Genomic DNA, 21,907 nt, shown 5'->3' on the forward strand with positions numbered 1-21,907 from the left:
CACAATATAAGTAGGTATTTGCATTATCAATTGCACTAGTTCAGGATTTCCAAATTTGTTATCTTTGGAGGGTAATATGCATGCCTATAAAATTGAATTTAAAATGCAATAAAAAATAAATTTGGGGAAATCTGAGTTAAACCCATTTTAACAGATTTCTTTAGTGCAGAAACTAAAAGCCTCTAAAATGTTCATATGCATTATGAATCCAAAGAGTGACACACAACATTTCTGCAATTTATTTGACTATAGAGCTTTTTTCCTCAGAATACTCATTAAACTATGCAGAACCATGACTGGAGAGCATAGTTTGGAAAACTTTGCACAAGATCTTGAATTCATCTTATTCACTGTGTATTCCTAGCACCTAGCATGATATCTGGCACACAGTACGTGCTCTCTATGCCAGTAATTTCCAAATTTTTATTTCCAGCTCCATTCTTTCTTTGGAACTTTAGACTCATATATCCAACATTCTATTCAACATCGTTGCTTGGTTACCTGGCGGGCTCTTCAAACTGAGCATGTCCAAACCTGAACTTTGGATTTTCCCCACAAAACCCATTCCAGCTGCAACCTTTCCATCTCAAATGATGCAAATCCATTCTTCCAGCGACTCCGCCAAAAACCTTGGAGTTACTCCTAACTCCTTTTTCTCATCTAATTCATCCAAGAACAGCAATCTGTACCTTCAATGTATATCCAAAATGTGACCCCTTCTCACACCGCATGACTCCTACCCAGGTCTGAGCCACCATCATCTCTCACCTGGATACCTGTGATGGGTTCCTACCTAGTCTTCCTGTGTACTCTTTTGTCCTTTCTTGAGTCTCAACATGGGAACCAGACTGATCCTGTTAAAGCATAAGTCAGATCACGTGCTTCCTCCCCTCAAAAGCCTGCAATGGCTCCCCATTTTCCTCCAACCAAAAGCCAAAGTCTTACAATGACATGGAAGACCAAAGTCTGGGTCCCTGTTGCTTTTCTGACTCTCTCTGTCTCTCTCCCCACCCTCCATATACTCTGACCCCCAAGCTAATGGTCACATACACCATGTACCCTCCTTCCTTAGGCCTTGCAAGAGTTGTTCCCACTGATCAGAACAATCTAGTCCCGTTACCAGCTTTCTCACCTTTCAAATGTTTGCACAAAGCTCACCTTCACCATGAGACCTACCCTGACTACTATAATTAATATTGCAACCCAGCCCCGCTCCCACCCGACCCCCACTGCTGCTTAGCCTGCTTTTATTTTGTCATAGCACTTACGTCTTCTAATATTCTACATAATTTACAGATCTATGTATTTTTCTACCTCCCTCCACTGGAATGTACGTTCTATGTATAATATATTGATATTGCTCAAGCGTCGAGAACAGGGCAGGGCACACAGCCCAAGCTCATGAAGTGAATAAATGAGAGTTGAGTGAATATTGTAGCTCATGCAAAACGGTACATATGCTCAGATAGGTGTAATTCAGGCCTTTTGAGTGGCTTAGTTCTACGGGCAGAAGACCAAACACTATGGTCATTTTATTTCAAGTGAAACAAAGATTATATATTTTTAATAAATTAGACAAAGCCAATATGCTTGAATTCTGTGTTTACCTGACCAAGGCAGATACTATCCCAAAGACCTGGCAGCCAACAAAAGGTTGGTCTTCAGAAATTTATTGAAATGTGGTTATATTTTAAAAATGGTATACAAGAGTTACAGAAAGGAAATAGTTACACCTCTGATGATCTGTATTTTTCTCTTAAAAAAATAAGAACAAAAAGCGATCTTAATATTTCATTGGCTCGGTGACACTGATGGCCTCATGCAGATTGCGTGTCTCAGAGCAAGTTTACGCTTACAGGCATCTGAGGGAAAACGGGGCCGGTGGGGGGAGGGGCTCTGCAGCATTGGTTCCTTCCCTCATTTGCCCATTTTCAACATGTTGTAACTTATTAAGTGTGCCAGCAAAGAGAATGTGTAATTTCTCTAACACTCACTTCTCTAGCGTTATAGAAACCATAAAAAATTAGACCGGTGCCATGGACTGAATCTATATGAATTCTGAGTCACCCCCAAATTATACGTTGAAGCCCTAACCTCCGATGTGATGATGATATTTAGAAATAGCCCCTTGGGGAGGTAATTAGGGTTAGACAAAGTCATGAGGTCAGACTTAGGGCTCACTAATACCTTAGTCTGATAGAATTAGGGCTCTGTGAGAAGAGACACCAGAAGGCTTGCAGTCTCCCTATCTCCATGCATGAACTAAAGAAGAGCCAGGCAAGCACACAGTGAGAAGGAAGCCGTCTACGAGCCAAGAAGACGGGCTTCCCCAGAATCTATTCATGGTGGCACCCTGATCTTAGTCTTCTAGCCTCCAGAACCATGATAAATAGATTTCTGTTATTTAAGCCTTGCCACTCTGTGGTATTTTATTATCGTAGCCTGAACTGACTAATACAAAGCGTGTCTTAAAAGATGTCTTCTTGGCTGGGCGCAGTGGCTCATCCTATAATCCTGGAACTTTGGGAGGCAGGGAGATCACTTGAGGTCAGGAGTTTGAGACCAGCCTGTCCAACATGGCGAAACTGTGTCTCTACTGAAAATATAAAAATTAGCTGGGCATGGTGGTGCATGCCTGTAATCTCAGCTACTCAGAAGGCTGAGGCAGCAGAATCACTTGAAACTGGGTGGCGGGGGTTGCAGTGAGCCGAGGTTGCACCGCTGCACTCCAACCTGGGCAATAGAGCAAGACTCCGTCTCAAAAAGAAAAGAAAAGAAAAGAAAAAGGTGTCTCCTGTGAAATCTTTGATTAAATATAAAAATAACAATGAGGATAAAGAAAATGGCAGCGTTGGGACCTCACTTATACTAGGAACTCTTTATTAGACACATTACAGATAAAATAATAATGATCTAATTACGATGATTAAAAATGCAGATAATGTTGAAGGTGAGGGATGCAATGTGGAGTTTCATTATACTAGTCTTTCATCTTTGTCTGCATTTGAAATGTTTGTATTTTCCATTTGAAAAATGTTAACATTTTTCAAAAGGAAAAGTTTAAAAAATTTTAGGTTGACCAAAACAATGATGAAATTATCAAGAACACTATTTGATTTACCTCCAATATCATTCACAGTATATTTTCCTCTAAGTATTTACGGTGGCTTGAGAGATTAGTTAATGAAGTTCAGAAGCCATCAGAAATATTGCAAAATGTTTTGTATGTTTATATAATCAATTTTATATATTTCTAGGTCTGTATTGCAACACACAATACATCAGTACCACAGTACAGAAGAATGGTTTTTATGTAACATACACAGACACACGCACACACACACATAGTAAAGGTATAGGTTTCACCACTTTTTTTTGATGGAAGTACACAGACAAAAGAGTTTGGTGGTTCTGGTGCTTAAATGGTAGCAGAAGACGGACAACAAATAAATATGGAGAATACCCATAAAGACATTAAGGCCCAAATTAGGGGTTGGGGGGAGCTAATAATATTAGGAAATATTTAGAAGGTTAATGCATACATGCATTACTTGTATACACAAACATTATTTGTAAAGTTGGTAAAGCTCTTTGAAACCCTATGAAATAAAAAGCACATAAAAAATATGTTATTAATATTATTATTATAGTGCATGTTTGTGTTTCTGTATTAAGCAGCCAGAGGAATCTTTTAATGGTCTCATTTTTTATGTAACATATACATAGGTCCATTGAAGAGACCTACATTAATCTAAATTATTGAGATGAATTTTAACTTGTTTGGACAATACTAAAGCTTGGACTGACTAAAGAGTAAAAATAAAATAAAATAGCTCAGCATGCTAACGAGTAAATGCTAAATGACCTGGGACGATGAAGTACATATTTTCATACTCCCACATATTCATGTCACAAATTGGTGGTGTCCAGATGTCCTACAGCAAGATTCTTAAAGTGTGACGGAAGGCCAAATGCGGGGCTGAAAAAATTCTCCTTTTTTATCTTTTCAGATCACGTTTTTAAAATATCCTTTAAATAACAGACATCTTAACTATTTAAAATAGTTTTTCTTTTTTGTGACAATGATTCTGCATTTTTTTTTTCCAGGCATGATTGAAAGCTTTCACTTCATAGTCTTAAGTTAAAGCCAAGGAAAACACCTCATTGGTTTCTCATCAACGGCAGCACAATTTGCTGATTTCAGTGCAGTGATTGGGTTTTTCTTTGTTAAATTAGAGAGCTGAGTGGAAACAGATGGATTAAGGGGTTCCCAGGCCTATGAATGGTCTGTAGCCCAGAAGAGTAAGAGAAGCAGGGTTGTGGGAACTAAGCTTCAGGGCTGTCTTTCTGCTTTTATCCCATGTTCACAGCAGTGTTTGGCAAACTGTACACACCCCCACAATGCTGAGCTATACTTCTGGCTCCAGGAGATAAAGACATTGCTCTTATCAAAACAGGTTGTAGAGGCCAAGGACAGCGGCTCACACCTGAAATCCTAGCACTTTGGGAGTCCAAGGCAGCAGATCACTTGAGTCCAGGAGTTCCAGGGGCAACATAGCAAAACCCTGTCTTTACAAAAAAAATTACAAAACTTAGCTGGGCATGGTGGTGCATGTCTGCAGTCTCAGCTCCCTGCAGGGCTGAGGCTGGAGGATCACTTGAGCCTGGGAGGTCAAGGCTGCAGTGAGCCATATTTGCCCCACTGCACTCCAACCTGGGCAACAGAGTGAGATCCTGTCTCAAAAAAGTAGGTCATAGACACAGAGAAGGGAATGCAATGCAAACGGGGGCCTATGTGAAGGTAGAGGGCGGGGGAAGATGTGGACTGAAAAACTACCCATCAGGTGTAACACTGATGACCTGGCTGACAAAATTATCTGTACCCCAAACCCCTGCAACACATAATTTATATCACAAACCCGCCCATGTGCCCCTCGAACCTAAAATAAAAGCTGGAATAAATAAATAAATCATAAATAAATAAATAAAATGGGTCACAGAGCGAGAGGCAGCAAGTCCATTCACCACTGGTGGCCTAGGACTTCCATCCTGCCATTCCATGCTCTTCTTCCTCCAATCTCACTCCGCTTCCCAATCCCAACCTTTCCATCGTATGCAGCTAGAAAGCTGTGTCCCTCCAGACTGAGGAGCATTTGTGTTTCTCAGCCAGCAGAAAACTCACTGAAAACCCCTGACTCCAGGAACCAAAGGCCCAGAGGGAGTTGCTCCGTCTTTAGCACTACCTCATCGGGGCTCCAACTTTCTCATCTACAACATGGGCATCTTTCTATGTGGCAAAGCAAGGCACAGTCTATCACAGAAGTCAGGAGGACCTGGCAGGCTTTGAAATCTGCTTGTAGGAAATTGTGATCCCACCACCATCAAGCTGTGTATGATTTCACTGCTTTGGGTTTTGGTTTTCTCGTGTAAAACAGGGATGTTGATGGTACTTGTAGGCTCTATGCACTGGTTCAATGAATTGCTCCTTGTGGGCCACCTAGAGCAGTGACTATACACATGGTAAAGATTCAATAAATAATGGTCATTATCAAGTAACAACAAAGACAATATTATAGTACACATTGCCCAAAGCCAAGGAATCCCAAGTACATTCTGAAATAAAACAACTGTATCTGTGTTCTTTGGCTGTGGTAACAAACTACCACACACTTAATGGCTGCAACGACGCAAATTTATTCTCTTACAGTTCAGTAGGTTAGCAGGCCAACATGGATCTTGCTGGCTGAAACCCAGGTGGCAGCCACGTTCCTTCCCGAAGGCCCAGGAAAGAATCCATTTCTTGCCTTTTCCAGCTTCTAGAGACTGTCAGCATCCCTGAGCTGGTAGCTCACTTCCTCCATCTTCATCAATGGAAGCTCGGGTCCTTTTCACACGGTGTCACTCTGACCCGCACATCTGCCTCCTGCTTCCATGGGGTTACATGGGGTTCACTAAATAACCCAGGATAATCTTCCTATTGTAAAGTCAGCTGATTAGCAACCTTGATTCCATTTGCAAACCCAACTCTGCTTGAGCATTTAAAGTAACATATTCACAGGTTCTAGTGATTAGGATGTGGACACCTTTGAGGGGGTATCATTCTGCCTAATGGAATAACTAAACAGAACCACCCTACCCACAGCATGTCATGCATAGGTTTCTTTTTTATTTATTTATTTATTTATTTTTGAGACAGAGTCTCACTCTGTTGCCCAGGGTAGAGTGCAGGGGCACAGTCTGGCTCACTGCAACCCCTGCCTCCTGAGTTCAAGCCATTTTCCTGCCTCAGCCTCCTGAGTAGCTAGGACTACAGGCATGCATCATCATGCCTGGTTAATTTTTGTATTTTTAGCAGAGATGGGGTTCCACCATGCTGGCCAGGCTGGTCTCAAATTCCTGCCCTCAATTGATCCACCCACCTCAGCCTCTCAAAGTGCTGGGATTACAGGCAAGAGCCACCGTGCCCCTCGAGTACACATAGGTTTATTTCAATTGCCACTGCGCAACCAGAAGGGATGATAGAACAAATAAGAAACTACCAGAAAGTAGAAAGGATGGAAGTTCTCAGTTCTGAGTTATCAATCACTTGGCACAAAGGTTACTGTCTTTCCACCAAGAATTAGGTAGCCCTGTAAGACTTCATCACAACAGCATTCACAGGGGATATTTGCAGAGAATATTTGAATCTGAGAGGTGTCCTCCTTCAAACACTTTGTGGATGTACAGTTAGAGAACTTAGGAATCAAAATAGCCAGCGTTAAAGAACTATGACAAATGAAGGCTGTGTTTTAGGGCTGAATACTGAGTCATCGCAGACTCATGACTAAGATCCCTCAGCATTTACTAACGCAGGAGGAAGCGACCAGTGTCACAACAATTTTATTATGGGATGTAGATTACTTCAACCAACACAGAATCATCCAGAAAAACAAAGAGGAAGAGGGATCAGATTACAGCAGAACTGGCGGGGGTTTGGTCTAAGGCCCTGTGAGTAGAGATTGGTGGTTAACATGGGAGCCTTGCATTTTGCCTGGTAAAATGTAGAGAAACACATTCCCTGAGGTTTGTGAGGCTGGGCTGCAGGTGTAACTAGATACAACGAGAATGCTGGTAGCTAGAGTATATAAGCTTATACTTAAACCCTTGCTGCTATAAACGGTTTTCTTCACAATGTGCATTTTTAGAGGGTTGACTCTAAAAATTAACTGTGGCCTCTATTATCCCTGAAAGTCTATTCAATAGATTTGAATTCACCAAGACACAGATCCCTGGAGTTCCAAAACCAAGAAGTAACTTCTATTGTTTCTCTTTTCATTCTGACTATGGCCTTCCTTCCTCTGGGACTATAAAGGCCAAAGTGTAATTTGATTGGGTTATCATTTTTAGAGCAAATAATAGAAATATCTTCCATTTTGCCTAATGGGAGTGGTTGATTTCATATTCGTTACATGCATGCATCATATGACTTGAGTGTATTCAGCCATTATCAATTATTTATTTTGCTGTATTTATATACTATGTGCTTTCATCAGATGGAGCTGACCAAACTTTATGATCAAGAATCTGGTATCTGGTTGGGCAGATCATCCAAAAGCATTTCTTATAGAACAGAGCCCAACCAGGGATAGCTCCTAATCTAGGGGTGCACCCCTACTGTACAGCAGCCAGTGAGAGCGAAGTCCAACGCTATGCTTGGTCTCTGCCACCACCACCACTCCTGTGACATGCTGTGGGCCTCAGGCAATTCCAAATCCATCATGAAAGCCAGCTGTGCCTAGCAAATACTTCCCATGTCTGTCTCCAATAATAATAACGGTGCTTCTCATCTACAGAGTAAATTTCAGTTTTACAAGTATCTTGCTTACATTACATCCAAAATAAACGTTTTCTTGATATGTTGGTACATTCAGAAAATAAACCTCCCTTCAGAACACTCCCTTTATACCAATAGTAACAGACACAGAAAGTTACTAAGTTTGTGGTTTAGGCATTATCCAGGGTTGTGCCATTAGCCAGTCATGAAAGATTTCTGAGCACTAAGTCAACTTAGCAGCTGCCAATAGTTAACTTAGACATCTTTTATATGCACCCCATTTTTTGTTTCTAATTGCAGGAAAGGATGACTCAAAGCCCAATCTGAAGCAATTCAATCACCTTTCTTCCTGAAGCTCATAACCCCTCTCATAACCATTACCAATCAACTTCTAGAGTTTTCTTTATTCAAAAAGGCTTGCTGTTTGTTAATTCTCCTGAAAGTTAAGAAAAGTCACATTTACCTTTAGAAACACAGGCAAGATTTCCAACATTAACGGGACCAGTCAAGAGAATGTTCTTCAGAATATAAACATGCCTCTCGGAGGGGTAGTCAGGCGAGTCTTCTTTCAGAGACAGAGAAACGAAGGTTTGTTGTTCTTTTTTGCAATGTCATAAATTAAGGAGGAGATCAATTCTGCCATTTCAATTTGTATCAGCCTGAAGGTCAAACAGAAGCACGTAATAAATTCTGACTCAGGCAATTACAAAGTCAACTGACTCCTTCCCTTCTGAAAACCTTAGTGTTGACCCCTACCACCTAAGAATAACTTCCCCAGCCATTAGTAGATTATTCTCCTGGGTAAAAGGTTTGCCTTTTTTACCTTCTGCTCATTACAATTCCAAAAGGAGGACATTGAACGCTAGTGATTTTATATTCCATCCAAAATCCTGGATGTACCCATACATCCCCAACTGCTGAATACTGAAAAGGTTACTCAGATTCTTCAAGTGATATCCTATGGAAGCAGCAACCACCTGCTTGGGAACATATTATGAAGCCCTCTGAAGATGAGGCAAAGACCTTTCTATTTAATTACAACACATTAGGGCAGAGGAAATGCCATGTGGCACGTCAACATGTAAGTCTCCCTAGTCAGGGACACAGCAATGTTCCTGTCTCCCTGGCTTATATGTCTGACTTATTCAAAATCATGTCTAGGAAAAAGGAAAGGACAAGAAGCAACAATAATATTTGTCGTCAGATACTCCTGACATGACATCAAATGTGTCTTCAGTGTGCAGAACCACCACCAAAGAAACATTTTAACGAGGTATTAAGCACTGGAACCGTGATAGGAACGAGGATTGTCATGAATGCCATCATTTCTCACCGTGCTCTTTCACCTGCCAGCGCACCTGTCTCCCAGCCACCATGAGCCTCCTGAGGCCCCTTCTCAGGAAGTCGCCAATGATACGTGCTGTCCACGCCCCCACCCCCCCACCCCCCACTCCCTGAGGCCTTAGTCCGTGGCCTGACAACAAAGAATACAAAAGGTTCAGCCGTGTCTCAAGACAAACCAATGCTCTGGTGTTTGTCACTCTATCTGTCCTCATCCCGTTTCCACAAACTCCTGCCCTTTATGGAGTAAGTAGGCTCCTCTGGGAAGGATTCAGATTTTTGGATAAGAAAAATTGCCAGCCACTGTACAGAGGAGATGGAGACACGGCCTATTCCTGGAGACGCTGGGAGTGGTCGGCTGGTGAGGTGTAGTGGACACTCTCGGTGTTGCACCCATCACCTCAGCCCTTCCACAATCCACTGCAAACGTTTTCCTCCCACACAGAGGGTTTCCCGAATCTCTCTGTTTGAGGGCATTCTCTGTCTTTTTTTTTTTTTTTTTTTTTTCAGACAGAGTCTCCCTCTGTCACCCAGGCTGAAGTGCTGTGGCGCGATCTCGGCTCACTGCAACCTCCGCCTCCCGGGTTCAAGCGATTCTCCTGCCTCGGCATCCTGAGTAGCCGGGATTACAGGTGCCCACCACCACACTCAGCTAATTTCTTTGTATTTTTGGAAGAGACAGGGTTTCGCCATGTTAGCCAGGCTGGTTTTGAAATGACCTCAAGTGATCCACCCACCTCAGCCTCCCAAAGTGCTGGGATTTACAGGCATGGGCCACCACGCCTGGCCCATCCTCTGCCTTTAAGGGGTTGCACTGCCACAGAAAGGGCCAGCCAGAAGGGCTAGGGAGTTACAACAATCCTTAACAGAAACGAGATGTTAGTGGGTGAATAAATATCCCAGCTTCCTTGTGCCTCAGTACCACAGCCCTGAGGTGGATTCAGTCTCCCACAGGGTCCTTAGCAGGCTGAGTCCCAGTTGCCCTCGTGGATTACCTGCTCATGAGCACACCTTTTAGTATCTTTCCTCTCTTCTGTAATAACTTCCCAGCCTTACCTCCTGGAACCCCTCTCAAATAAACTACAGCCATGCCCTTATCTCCTGGTCTTTCTTAGAGGGAGCCCAGATTGAGACATAGGGTCAGGTGCAGAGGCTGTGGCCTAACGGTCCTGGAGAAGGGGTGGTCTCTCAAAGATATAGCAGTGGCTGTAGGTGGCTGGGATGTGATGCCAGCCCCCTTGGCCGGATGCTGGAGCTGCCCTTAATCCACTCCTCATGCTTGCTTGCTCCCTGAGAAGCATCTGCGTATGAGAACTGAAGAGGCAATGGCTAAGTGATGCTAGGTTTTAGATGCAGGTGTGCAACACATGTACAGTTACCCCAGCACTGCTTCACTTACCTGAGGAACATGGCATCCACCTCTGGAGACACGTCACTGCTCTCATGCTATTAGGAAACTTCTGGGGTTCCTCTGGGCCGGGGCTCTCCACTGTCACACTGCTCAGATATCTTATCTCCTAAGGTCTTAGGCTCCTTGACAGCTCCAGCCCTGTAGCCTGGAGCTCCACAGGCTCACACCAGCAAGAAATAAAGATTTGGAAGATCTGTAAGCTAAAGATTTCTGATAATTCAGCCAAGAATCCTTCCACAAGAGGGACACGGGGCAGAGGGAGCTAAGCACTGAAGATGCGTCACCATGAGGGAGTAGTCACGTGAGCACTGGGACAGTTCAGGAAGGCATGGACTCCCGCACCTGGGCCCAGCTCACTGAGCCCTCTCTCATCTGAACAGCTGTGGCTTTACTTTGTAGTTAGCATAGCCATATAGGACACCAAAGAAGATCAGGCATCTGCCCTCCAGATATTCCCAGATCTCCGACCAAACGAGATTGCACTAGGAACCTGAAGGAGATCAGTGTTTCTGTATTTCCTTCTAGAGGCAGGTACTGAGGTGATGTACAGAGGTGGGAAAGACTGGGCTTGAAGCCATTTGCATGCTCAGCTGGGAAGGGCAAGCCTGTTACAGTACTTTTTCTGTATCCCCTTGCTATTCAGAGTCAAACAAAACCTACTAAACTAAGTTTGAAATTTCTGACTAAGGACCAAAATAAATACATAGAAGCAAATACGTAATGACTTACTCCACTGAGAAAATATTAATATTTTGAAAGAAACTGCAATCTAAATGTTAAATATTAGAACATGCAGTTCTTCTCATGACACATTTCCAAAATATTTGTCTGAAACTCAAACCACAGAGCAAATCAGATATAAGCAAAGCTTCAACAAAGAGAAAGGGAGGTGCTGAGAGCGGACACCGGTCATCTGTTGAATCAGTTAAGAATGCTTTAACTACACACGCAGCGAAGTGCTCTGAGCAAATCTCACTGAGCTTTCAGCATTAGGACCAAAAGACAATAAACAAGGCTAGATGCAAGGCCACACACCCATCTTCAGAAGCCTGGGAGGGTCTTTTCTATTTTCCAGATAGCAACCAGTCTTTAAAGTTACTGCATTCTATGGAACAAGAAAGGGACTGACACATCAACTGTCTAAAATTACCACCCCAAGCATGTTCCAAATGCATAATTTCCTCTGAATTGTACCATAAAGCCACTTAACCACAGGGAGAATACTGTTTTCAGTTCTGAGCCTTTATCTCTAAAATAAATTCAAGTCCTAATCCCAGCATTTACCCATAAGAAGTTCTACTACTGAAGGAAGAAGCCTTAGTATTCTTGACCCAGGTTGTAAGCAGGAATGAGATGAGTGTAGAAAGAAGAGCTGGGGTTTTGGGGAAGAGAAGGCCTAAGTGGGTGTGGGGATTGCAGCTTAGATGCTCCTAATTCTGTTGCACCTCCTCCGACTTCATCCTCAACTACCACCAAGTGCTGGGCTTGCTCTCTCTCGCTTGTTCTTCTCTTCACACTATCACTCGGACAACAGCGACGAGCTGCCACGTGTGACCTGGATTTAGAGCTTGGCAGGGTGTGTGTGTGGAGGTACATTAAGGTATAAGCGGTCAAGACCAACAGTCCAGTATAATCATTTCATCCACATGACTGGAGGCTCCTGTGTTATAGCGAGGAATGCAAACCACACCGCCAGCCTGTCACCTTCTGCCTGAATTGGGAAGGGGACTGATCCTCCATAAGGTTGCCCCTCCCCATTCCTCTTACATCCGAGCTGGAGGCAGTGTCCAGAGGGCCAGTCTTGGAGCACTTAGACTTTCTCTCATGTGAGGAGCTCTGCAGCAGGGTCTGGAGGCTAGCTGCCCCTGTTCTTTGGTTATATGAATACCTCACTACACTCACACAGGCCTTTTCTTCTCTGGATGGCTAAGCGGCAAAGGGTTCCCAAACTCAGCCAAATGTTGGACCTCCCCCAACCCCCGCCATCCTCTCCCTGAGCCTGGATGTATCTGTTACCCATTGCTATGTAACAAATCCTCTACCAACTAGTGAGGTCAAGTATGTGGGTCAGCAGTGTGGTCTGCTAATTTGAGCCAAGCTCTGCCCATCTCACTAGGCTCATGCACGTGCCTTCAGGCACCTGGCAGGTTGGCTGGGAGCTAGCTGGTCTAGGGTGGGTGACAACAGAAACTGAGTCACATGCTGTAAACAAAAGCATTGAGGTGGTTGGTTGTCCAGCAAGAAAACACTGAGACTCATGCTTATACGTTAAACCATGCTAAAGAAAACTAACAGAACTTTTCTCTCATGTCAATACATTTCTTCTTTGCTGCCGGAGAATCTTTTGATTTTAGCAGGTTGAATGGTCAGATAAAAAATAGATGGCCTTCTTTGCATATCTGCCCTTCTCCTCTACCTCTCAGTCCATAAAGCCACGGGACACTGCCTTCTCTTGAAATCCCCTCAGGCTACCTAGGCTTGGGCTGGTACACTACCCTTTCTGCTGCACTCAGAGGTAAGGAAATGAAATGCTCCCATTGGCCAGCAGAGTGCAAAATCTTATTGTAAAGGGCGTGCAACACAAGGTGAGTAGAGTGAGTGGAGTTTTAAGAGTGCAAAGCTAAATTAGGGTTCCAATACCAGGGTAACTACCACCCTGCCCTAGTACGAAACAGAGACATGGACATGGGTATTGACAGTGTACCTTTCATGAGATACTTCTATTATTTGACAGACAGTCTAATGCCTAGTTGTCCAATCTGCGCCCAGGAGTCCCTCACATGGGAAACTTGTTTATGCTGGCAGATGCCCTTGTGGCTCTCATCTGACCCATGTCACATTTATGCTTGTCTGACCATTGCTCTGGAGCTGGGAGCCCAACCTTGTTTTCTCCTCAGTAGCCTGGAGCAACTGGGGCAGCCCGTAGTAACTGGGGCAGCCTGTAGTTATTCAAGTAGAAGGTGCTCATTCATTACATCACCACAGTAGAAAACAAGTTCAAAGATTTTCTTTACAGACCCTGGGCAAAGAGGAGATACTGAGTCAGGAGGGCAGCCCTCCATTCCTGGGTCATGCAGACATGAAGAGTCAGGCACAGAGCATGCTTGCTGACTAGCAGCACAAACAAGGGAATAGGGTGTGGGACACTAAGCTCACAGGCAAATGCCTGGTGATCCATTTAAAGGAAGCTGTGGGAAAGCAGGGAGCCCAGTCTTCCAAGTAGGGGAGATGCCTCTTGCTCCTTATCTCTGGCCACCAGCTTGAGCCATTTGGATGTCATGCAGAAGTGGAAACTGAGTCAAGGATGACTGAGCCCTGCTTCTGGTCTGAGAAAGTTAAACCTGTATTCAACATGGATGTCAAGGCAACACAAAATTATAAAAATTCACTACACTATCCCACAAGGCATCCAGGCTTTCTGAAGTACAAAGGAAATGATCTCTCCCTATCTGATCCCATTTCTTGTTCTAGGAATGAGTTAAATTGGTTTCAGTGAGTCCCCATCTTCTGATACCTAAGCATGTTGAAAGCAGATGCCAGTAACCTTCAGAAGAATTGATGGCTTATAACTCAGACCCTGTTACTTCTTTTATTTTGGTGCAGAGTAATTCAGGGTGAGAGAAAGGCTACCACCTTAGCAATGAGGAGGGAGAAAAAGCACAGGCCATTATCTACATTTTAAATGCTGGCTCTGTGATGTTTGGTTTTCCATTCCTGAGTTACTTCTTTTAGAATAACAGTCTCTAATCTCATGCAGGTCATTGCAAATGCTGTTAGTTCATTCCTTTTTATGGCTGAGTAGTATTCCATCATACATCTATAACCACAGTTTCTTTATCCACTTGTTAACTGATGGGCATTTGGGTTGGTTCCACGATTTTGCAATTGTGAACGTTCTCACTGTGAGAGTTAAGTTATGAGGAGACAAAGGCATAAGAATGACACGATAGACTTTGGGGACTCGCAGGGAAGAGCAGCAGGGGTGAGGGATAAAAGACAACAAATAAGGTGCAGTGTATACTGCTCAGCTGATGGGTGCACCAGGATCTCACAAACCACCAAGAACTTACTCATATAGCCAAATACCTTCTGTACCCCAATAACTTATAGAAAAATAAAATAATAATAAAATAAGTAAACGCTGGCTCTGTCTCTGCAATGTCCTCACTTAGGCCTAAGGCACTGCACTTCCCCGTGTTCCCATGGTGGCTGAGATCACTGAGAATAGGGGAGAAGGGGAGAAGGTCACTGTCACGGTCACCTTTCCACTTCCAGCACAGATAACTTCTGGGGAAGGAGAGGGCTACCATAGGAAGGGTATGGCTGTGTGTTGAAAAGACAGAGGGAGAAGGAACAGGAAGAACCCACATCCCGTGCTCTCTAACTCCAATCCTGGTCAATATGTAGCTGGTGGTTTACCTGAATCCTGACATTTCAATACCACCATCCTCTTCACGCGTGCCTTTGAATTCCTAGTGCTGGGGACGCTGTGGCCCTCTAAGCCACCTTCATTTCATATTCCATCTCCACTGTGACCAATGCATTTCCTCCAGATGCCTAAGTTGTGTTCCACGTGTGGTCTCTTTAATATTTTTTTTTAAGTCAAAAGATCCAATACCTTTGTCTCATTCACTTCTTTATCCATTCTACAAATATTTTTCAACTACTTACCATGGGGCAGGCACTGTTTTAGGAATTAGGGTCACAGTGGCAAGTGAGACTCAAAGTCCCTGCCATGTCAGAGCTTTTGTTTCAGGGAGGGAGACAGACAAGAAAGAGAAGTAAGTAAATGATGACATTATCAGGGAACCAGTCTAGAAAAAAGGAGACGAGGGAATAGAGTATGAGGAAGAAGAAGCGTTCAGCTTGGGTGATGGAAAAGGCTTCTCTGAGGAAGCGATATTTCAGTGAAGACCTAAAAGAAGTGAGAGGCCCAGGGAGAAGTGAGAGGAAATGAGATGCCAGGGGAAGAGAATTCCAGGGACAGGACACAGGTCTTCGTTGCCAGAGACCCACAGAATCACTCAGGAAGAAAAAGAAAATCTATTTCTTGTAGCCATATTTTTTCTGTTCTTCAAATATTCCATAGTTAGAATCATGTTAAAACATCTTGAGGTTTATGCTTTTGCTGTTAAAACATTGACAAAAGTATGATTAGGCTAGAAAATTTGTCAAATATTAGGGAGGGCCACCCTAGCACATTCTATTTCTAAATTTTTCTCAGCCAATGTGGACAACAAGGTGCTACTTGCGGTCCTAAAAAAAAAAAAAAAACAAAGTCTTTGAAAGTGTATTAATAACTCCCCCCACACACACACACATTTGTGCACTCTGCCTCCACAGCTGTGATTCATGGGGACAGATCAAGGGAGGGGAAAGTCAGAGACTGATCTCAACAGTCAAGGTCTCCCCCAAACACCTCCCCAAGGAGAAGCTAAAAGCCAGTGCCGGAGAGCCAGAGGAGGCCCTGGGGTCCACAGCCAGCCCTCCTCAGAGTGTGCGCCTCCATGCCCGGCTGGCTCATGAGGCAGCCATTAGCCCTACCGGCAGGGAGAGGCCATGAAGAGAATCAGAGGCCTTGTGGAAAGAGTCTTTAAGAGAAACGCAGAACCTTAGGTGGTCGCCAGAGCTGAGAAGATGGAATGGGAATTTTGAAACCAAAGCCTCCCAGAAGCGCTCAGACCCCTGGGGGAGATTAGGCTGACGACATCTAGAAATCAAACACAAGCCCCCATATTTGTACACTTCGACAGGCGCCTTCACTCCTTCGCCAAAATCATATGGTTCCACCACGTTCTCCCTTTTCCCCTCTCTCCATCACAGCTGTCCATTGCTTTCTCCTCCCTCCCTTCTCCCATCTCCTTTCCCCCGCCCCCTCACCTATCAGTTTCTTTTCTTTCTGATCCACTTCAGCTTCCTCCCTCTCCTCGTTATTTTAAAAGAAAATGTGAACAAAACAACATGTACAATTACACAGAAATTCCAACGAAGGAAGTGGGATTTTTACCATTAACAACAGTGCTTTCTCTCTGCCTAAATTGGAGGTGACAATGTCACTCTTATTTCCTGCTGGTGACATCTTCAATCAGTATGGGCCTTTGCAGGGCAGACTGATATTACACAGACAGGGTTGCAATGTGTTCCTGTTCTGTGAACCAGTAATCACACTCTCAGGAATGTGCTCAGCAATTCAATAAAAGCCAAAAAAAAAAAAAAAAAGAAAAGAAAAAAGTCACATCAATGCTGATATCCTTTGTCGCATCATCTATAACAACAAAAAGTAAGAAGCCATGTAAATATCCAATAATACCCCAATGCATTAGCAAACAAAGTGACCCAATGGGATATGATGGGATATTTTTATGTGTTCATTAAAAATAATTCGTATAAACACTATGTGGAAGCATGAAAAATTCTGTATTTTTTGTATAAAAAGAGCAGAACACAAAATCCTATTACCTGCTCATTACAATTATGTGAACCCAGGTTGGGAGAGAATAGACAAAAGTAAGACTAGTTCCTCTCTCTTACATTAGCATGGTAAAAATACAGACTTGCTTCTCTTCAAAAAAATCTTTTAACACTATTATATTGCTTTTAATAGCATGTGTGTAAATAATATCAATAAAAGACATTGTTGGGAAGTCCAACGTGAGTTGACCATAATTCTTCACCTACAGCCCCACAAGGCATTTCTTTTTTTGCATTTGTTGTTATGATGTTTCTCCATCCTTCCCATTCTACCTGTCCCAAGACCAACGGAAAGGCAGGAAGCATTCTTTATTTAATTCTAGACATCCTGTGTTATATTGGGCACACCTGCTATAGAGCTTCCATATCATGGTACCCAGATGCATGTATCCCTCATCATGCCCTAAATGGCATCGGCAGCAGCAAGGCCAACCTCCTACAGTTCCAATGACTACCATGCTCATCCCCAGGTGCCTGACTCCATGTCTTCCTGTGAGCACCTAAAATAACTACTCCCTCCTGCTCCATCTCCAAATCTTGCCCACTCTCTGAGTCCGTAAGACCTTTCCTGATCTTCTCAGCCCTTGGTGATACCTTTAAACTTCAAATTCCTACAACACATCTTCTCTATAAGATCCTTGTGAGGTACTTGTTTTATGGCTTCCCCTTAGCTGTCCAGTTCTACTGTAAAATCCCTGAGGGTAGGAACAGTGTCTGTGCTTGACCTTCAAGTAAAGCTCTTCACAGAGCTTCGCCCGGAGTTACTGAGTGATACTATTTACCAAGTGACTAATAATGGAACTGGGAAAAGGGAGCACATGGGAACTGAGACAGAGATTTCCATACCTGTTCTGCATCCCATTTACCTGTCAGGCACATATTCAAGCATCCAAAATTGATCCTCATTAACTACTAGAAAATGTGCATGGACATCCATAAACATGAAGCCATCTGTAGCTAATTTTTCAAATCTATTAGCCAGCACTGATGAATATGCATTACTGATGGTATCAGTATCGGTTTTTATGATATTCTGAAGTAGACTAAAAGCTATAGGCAATATTATTAATAACCTAATTTATCAGTGGGGTAAATTTGTAAATTTAACATTGTGGTTATAAAGAATAGCACAAGAAGTTTTTTTTGAAAATACATGTTTCAAATAATTTTATCTGCCATACTGAACCATGAAAAGATCTGAGTTAGAATTGCTTAATAGAACACTTATGCAAACATATTAAATGAATCATATTTGTGACTTTTCAAAAACTAGAGTGTTACACATTCCTAAATGGGAAATTTATGCCATATAGTAAATATTATATGTTGCAGAGGCATCAGTAATTGGCTCTATTAAAGGCAGAATAATCTGGTTTGGAGAAATTGAGCTATAGAATAAGGAAGATTGGGGTTCAAAATACAGCTTCTAGTGTGACCTTGAAGGAGTTACTATACCTGCTCGTGCTTCAAATTCCTCATTTGAAAATGAGCCGAAACTGCCACCTTCACATGTTACCCTGAAGATTAAATGCTATCATCACATAGGCAAAGCACTCAGCCTAAGTTCTAGTACATGGAAAGCAGTCCACAAAACATATGTTGTTATTGTTTATCATAAAAGACTGCCTTCACAAAACTATTCTTAGCATGTCATTCCCACCCAAAAGTTAACACAAAGTTTATTTTCAGCCAGACAGTAGCAAAGACAACCTTTACAGCCCTCTTGATATGATGAACCCCAGCTAATGTTCCCATTGCAACCAACAGAATTCTATTAATAGGAAAGAGCCTGTGCTTAATGGAGTAATGCTGCAGCAAGGAAATGTCTTTTCAAGAAATCATAAATATTATTGATTTATTTTTTCTCTTCTTTAAGAAAGCTAACTAGAAGCATGTTCGATCCTAATGGATGGATGGCAAAGGAGAGGGAGTTATTGTCTCTGAATCCGTTGGAGAAGATTTATCTCAGTACATCCACCACAAGCAGAAACTTTACCTCCCTGCCAAGGGAGCCTCTTAAATGGCTGGGCGCTGTCCCTAACTGCAGGCTATTACATTGGTCCTTAATATGCCACCTGGAAAAATATTCAGCTTTAATTGAGCTTGACAGTCTCCAAAGACAACATCATTTAGGTGAGTTTGCTCTCAATGTGAGAGAGAATGGCAATTCAAAGGAAAAGGAGACAGTTCAAGAATGCAATCTGCCATGTGCAATGTTTTTTGGAGGCAACTAATGAGAAAAAGAGAGAAGAAAGCAGAGAAATGTTTATCCAGAATCCTCTTGGAAGCAGTCTCAGTACTGAACCAAAGAAGTCATGCAGGTAGAAAAAAATGATGTAGACCATTCTATATATAACGATGATACTAATGATGATGACTTCATAACTGCATGTAGCAGAGCAACTTTTCATCTTTTAACACGCAAAGTACTGCCTTTTATTTTACTTTTCTCTTAAATCTACAAGAGATCTCTTGAAAGCTTGAGTAACCCCACAATGGCCAAACGTAATGGCCACTTCTCTGGTTCTCCGGACCTCCAAGAACCTTCTGATGCTGTGGAACCCTCTGGGCCTGTTCCCCATTGACTCTGGAGACTTACCTGGTCTCTTCATATCTCCCTCAGCCTGCTCCTGCCTGATAAATGTGCAAATCCCCTTCAAGTACACACTCCTTTGTCTTTCTTTCTCTGCACCTCTCTCCTTTAGGGATGAATCCACCTCTTCCTGCCTCAGCTGTCAACGCTATAAGAAAGATTCCCAGAGCCACCTGATGAGCCCCTTTCTCTCCCTGAGCAACAATTCTGTGCCTGAGAGGGCTCCATGGAGAAAGTGTGATTTGAATTGGGCTTGAAAGCTGGTCAAATTCAAATATTTAAAGGCGTGGACTTGGGAAAGGAGCATTAGAGATGGGAAGACTGGCAGACCAGGGGAAAAGATACAGAACAAATAATACGTGGATTGACAGCAAAGATTGCTAAAGGATTCTTACTCTTTTTTAAAAGTGGAAAGAGGATTTTTCCATCTTCTAGGGCCTTCTGTTTTTCTAAATGCCTGGGGAACTTTCTAGTGCTTACTATCCAAAGTTTAGAAATGAGTCAAAGGACATATAAATCCTTCCTTCATCCTTACCTCTAATGACATCAAAAAGAATGTCACAGCTCCCCAGAGGCCCCATTTACAATAGTCTCACTTCCCCAGACACCATCCCTATTGCCTAACCTCACTGGAGATGCTCCCAGCTCTCTGGGCACTGGTGTGGTCTGATGTTATTTGTTCCTCACTTTCAGTTCTGAAGCAGTAGTTTAACTCCTGCTGAATTTGACTGTTGGTCTTTAAACATTTTCTTGCAAAGAAAGATCACTTCGCCACTGTCAGAACTTTATTTCGGTTAATAGGAATTTCAGTGAGCATCCAGAATCCTCACTGTTATCGCCTGATGGTGTATTACACAACCTTTGATATCAAGTCTGCAGAAGAGACAATGCTTTCTAATACTTTAGAAAAAAAGAAAGTGACATTGTGCCTCTCATTAGCTTTATTTCATTACACAGTACACAGCATGGTCAGTAATTTGCAAAAACAGAAAATAACAACAGGATAAAATTTTTCAGTGAACCATCTTGAGTCTCAAACTGGAAATAAGCTAACCTTAACCCATGCACTTTGTGAAAATAACTTATTTCCAAGGAGAGACACCCTTTAATGCAGATTATGCAGAAGAGATGCAGCACCATGAAATACGCTCATATGCAAAATTAGAGAAATCACTTTCAGCGACTTACGACTATTTGAATATATTTCAAGGTCCGTGGCTTAGATCAGAATGTTTGTTATTTATCTCATGTTATCTCTGAATGTGAATGTATGAGCATATGCTAAACATATTTTAATATATTATTTGCTCCATTCTCACCTATTTAACTCTAAAATATATTTTTTTAAAGGCAGTTACAAATTTCACAGTCAAAGCAGAGAATAAGAGCATTGTTTTCTGACGCGACACACTGTGTTCTCTAATTTGCATTAGGATGAGATATAAGCACAGTGTAACTGTATTTCAGAAGCCCATTTTTCCACCTTACTTTGTAACTACCTTAGAGTCTTTTTTTTTTTTACCAAAAAACATTTTAATATCCACAATTAACGTACAATCCACACGCTAGTTACCAAGCTTTTTAAAAAAAATAAATCTATGGAAATCTGTTTTAGATGATGGTGGCATAGTTCCAAAACTAATGAGGAAATCAGATAAGATACTAACACATTACTTGAAGGCATTGAAGGCTTCCAAGGTAACCAGGACTCAAGGGTGCAAGAGCCTAGAGAAAAGGGAGCTGTAGGGAAGTTAGCTGACCTTCTGGGCATTGCCTTTCCCGTCAAGACACCTGTTGACTCTTACTTTTATCATGTGCTACAATCTGAAAAACTGGACGGAGAGCTGTGACTAAAAGATAAAGAAGCCACTAGAACTTCTGCAAAGCTCACAGAAATAGGGAGGGAAAAAATAGGATTTGGAGCTTGTCTTAGTCCATTTGTGCAATTACAACAAAATACCCAAGATTGGGTAATTATAAACAACAGAAATTTGCTTCTCACAGTCCTGGAGGCTGGAAAGTCCAAGATCAAGGCACTGGCAGGTTCAGTGTCTGGTGATGGCCCACTCCTCCCAGATGGTGCCATCTAAGTATCCTCACATGGCAGAATAGTAGAAGAAAGTGGACCTATTCCCTAACATCTTTTAATAAGGGATTAATCCCATCCATGAAGGCAGAGCCCTATGGACCTCCTAAAGGTGCCACCTCTTAGTACTGTTGCATTGGAGATTAAGTTCAACATAAATTTTGGAAGAGACATGAACTTTCAGACCACAGC

Source organism: Saimiri boliviensis, chromosome 2 (assembly GCF_048565385.1).
Source record: "Saimiri boliviensis isolate mSaiBol1 chromosome 2, mSaiBol1.pri, whole genome shotgun sequence".
NCBI classification, from domain to species: Eukaryota; Metazoa; Chordata; class Mammalia; order Primates; family Cebidae; genus Saimiri; species Saimiri boliviensis.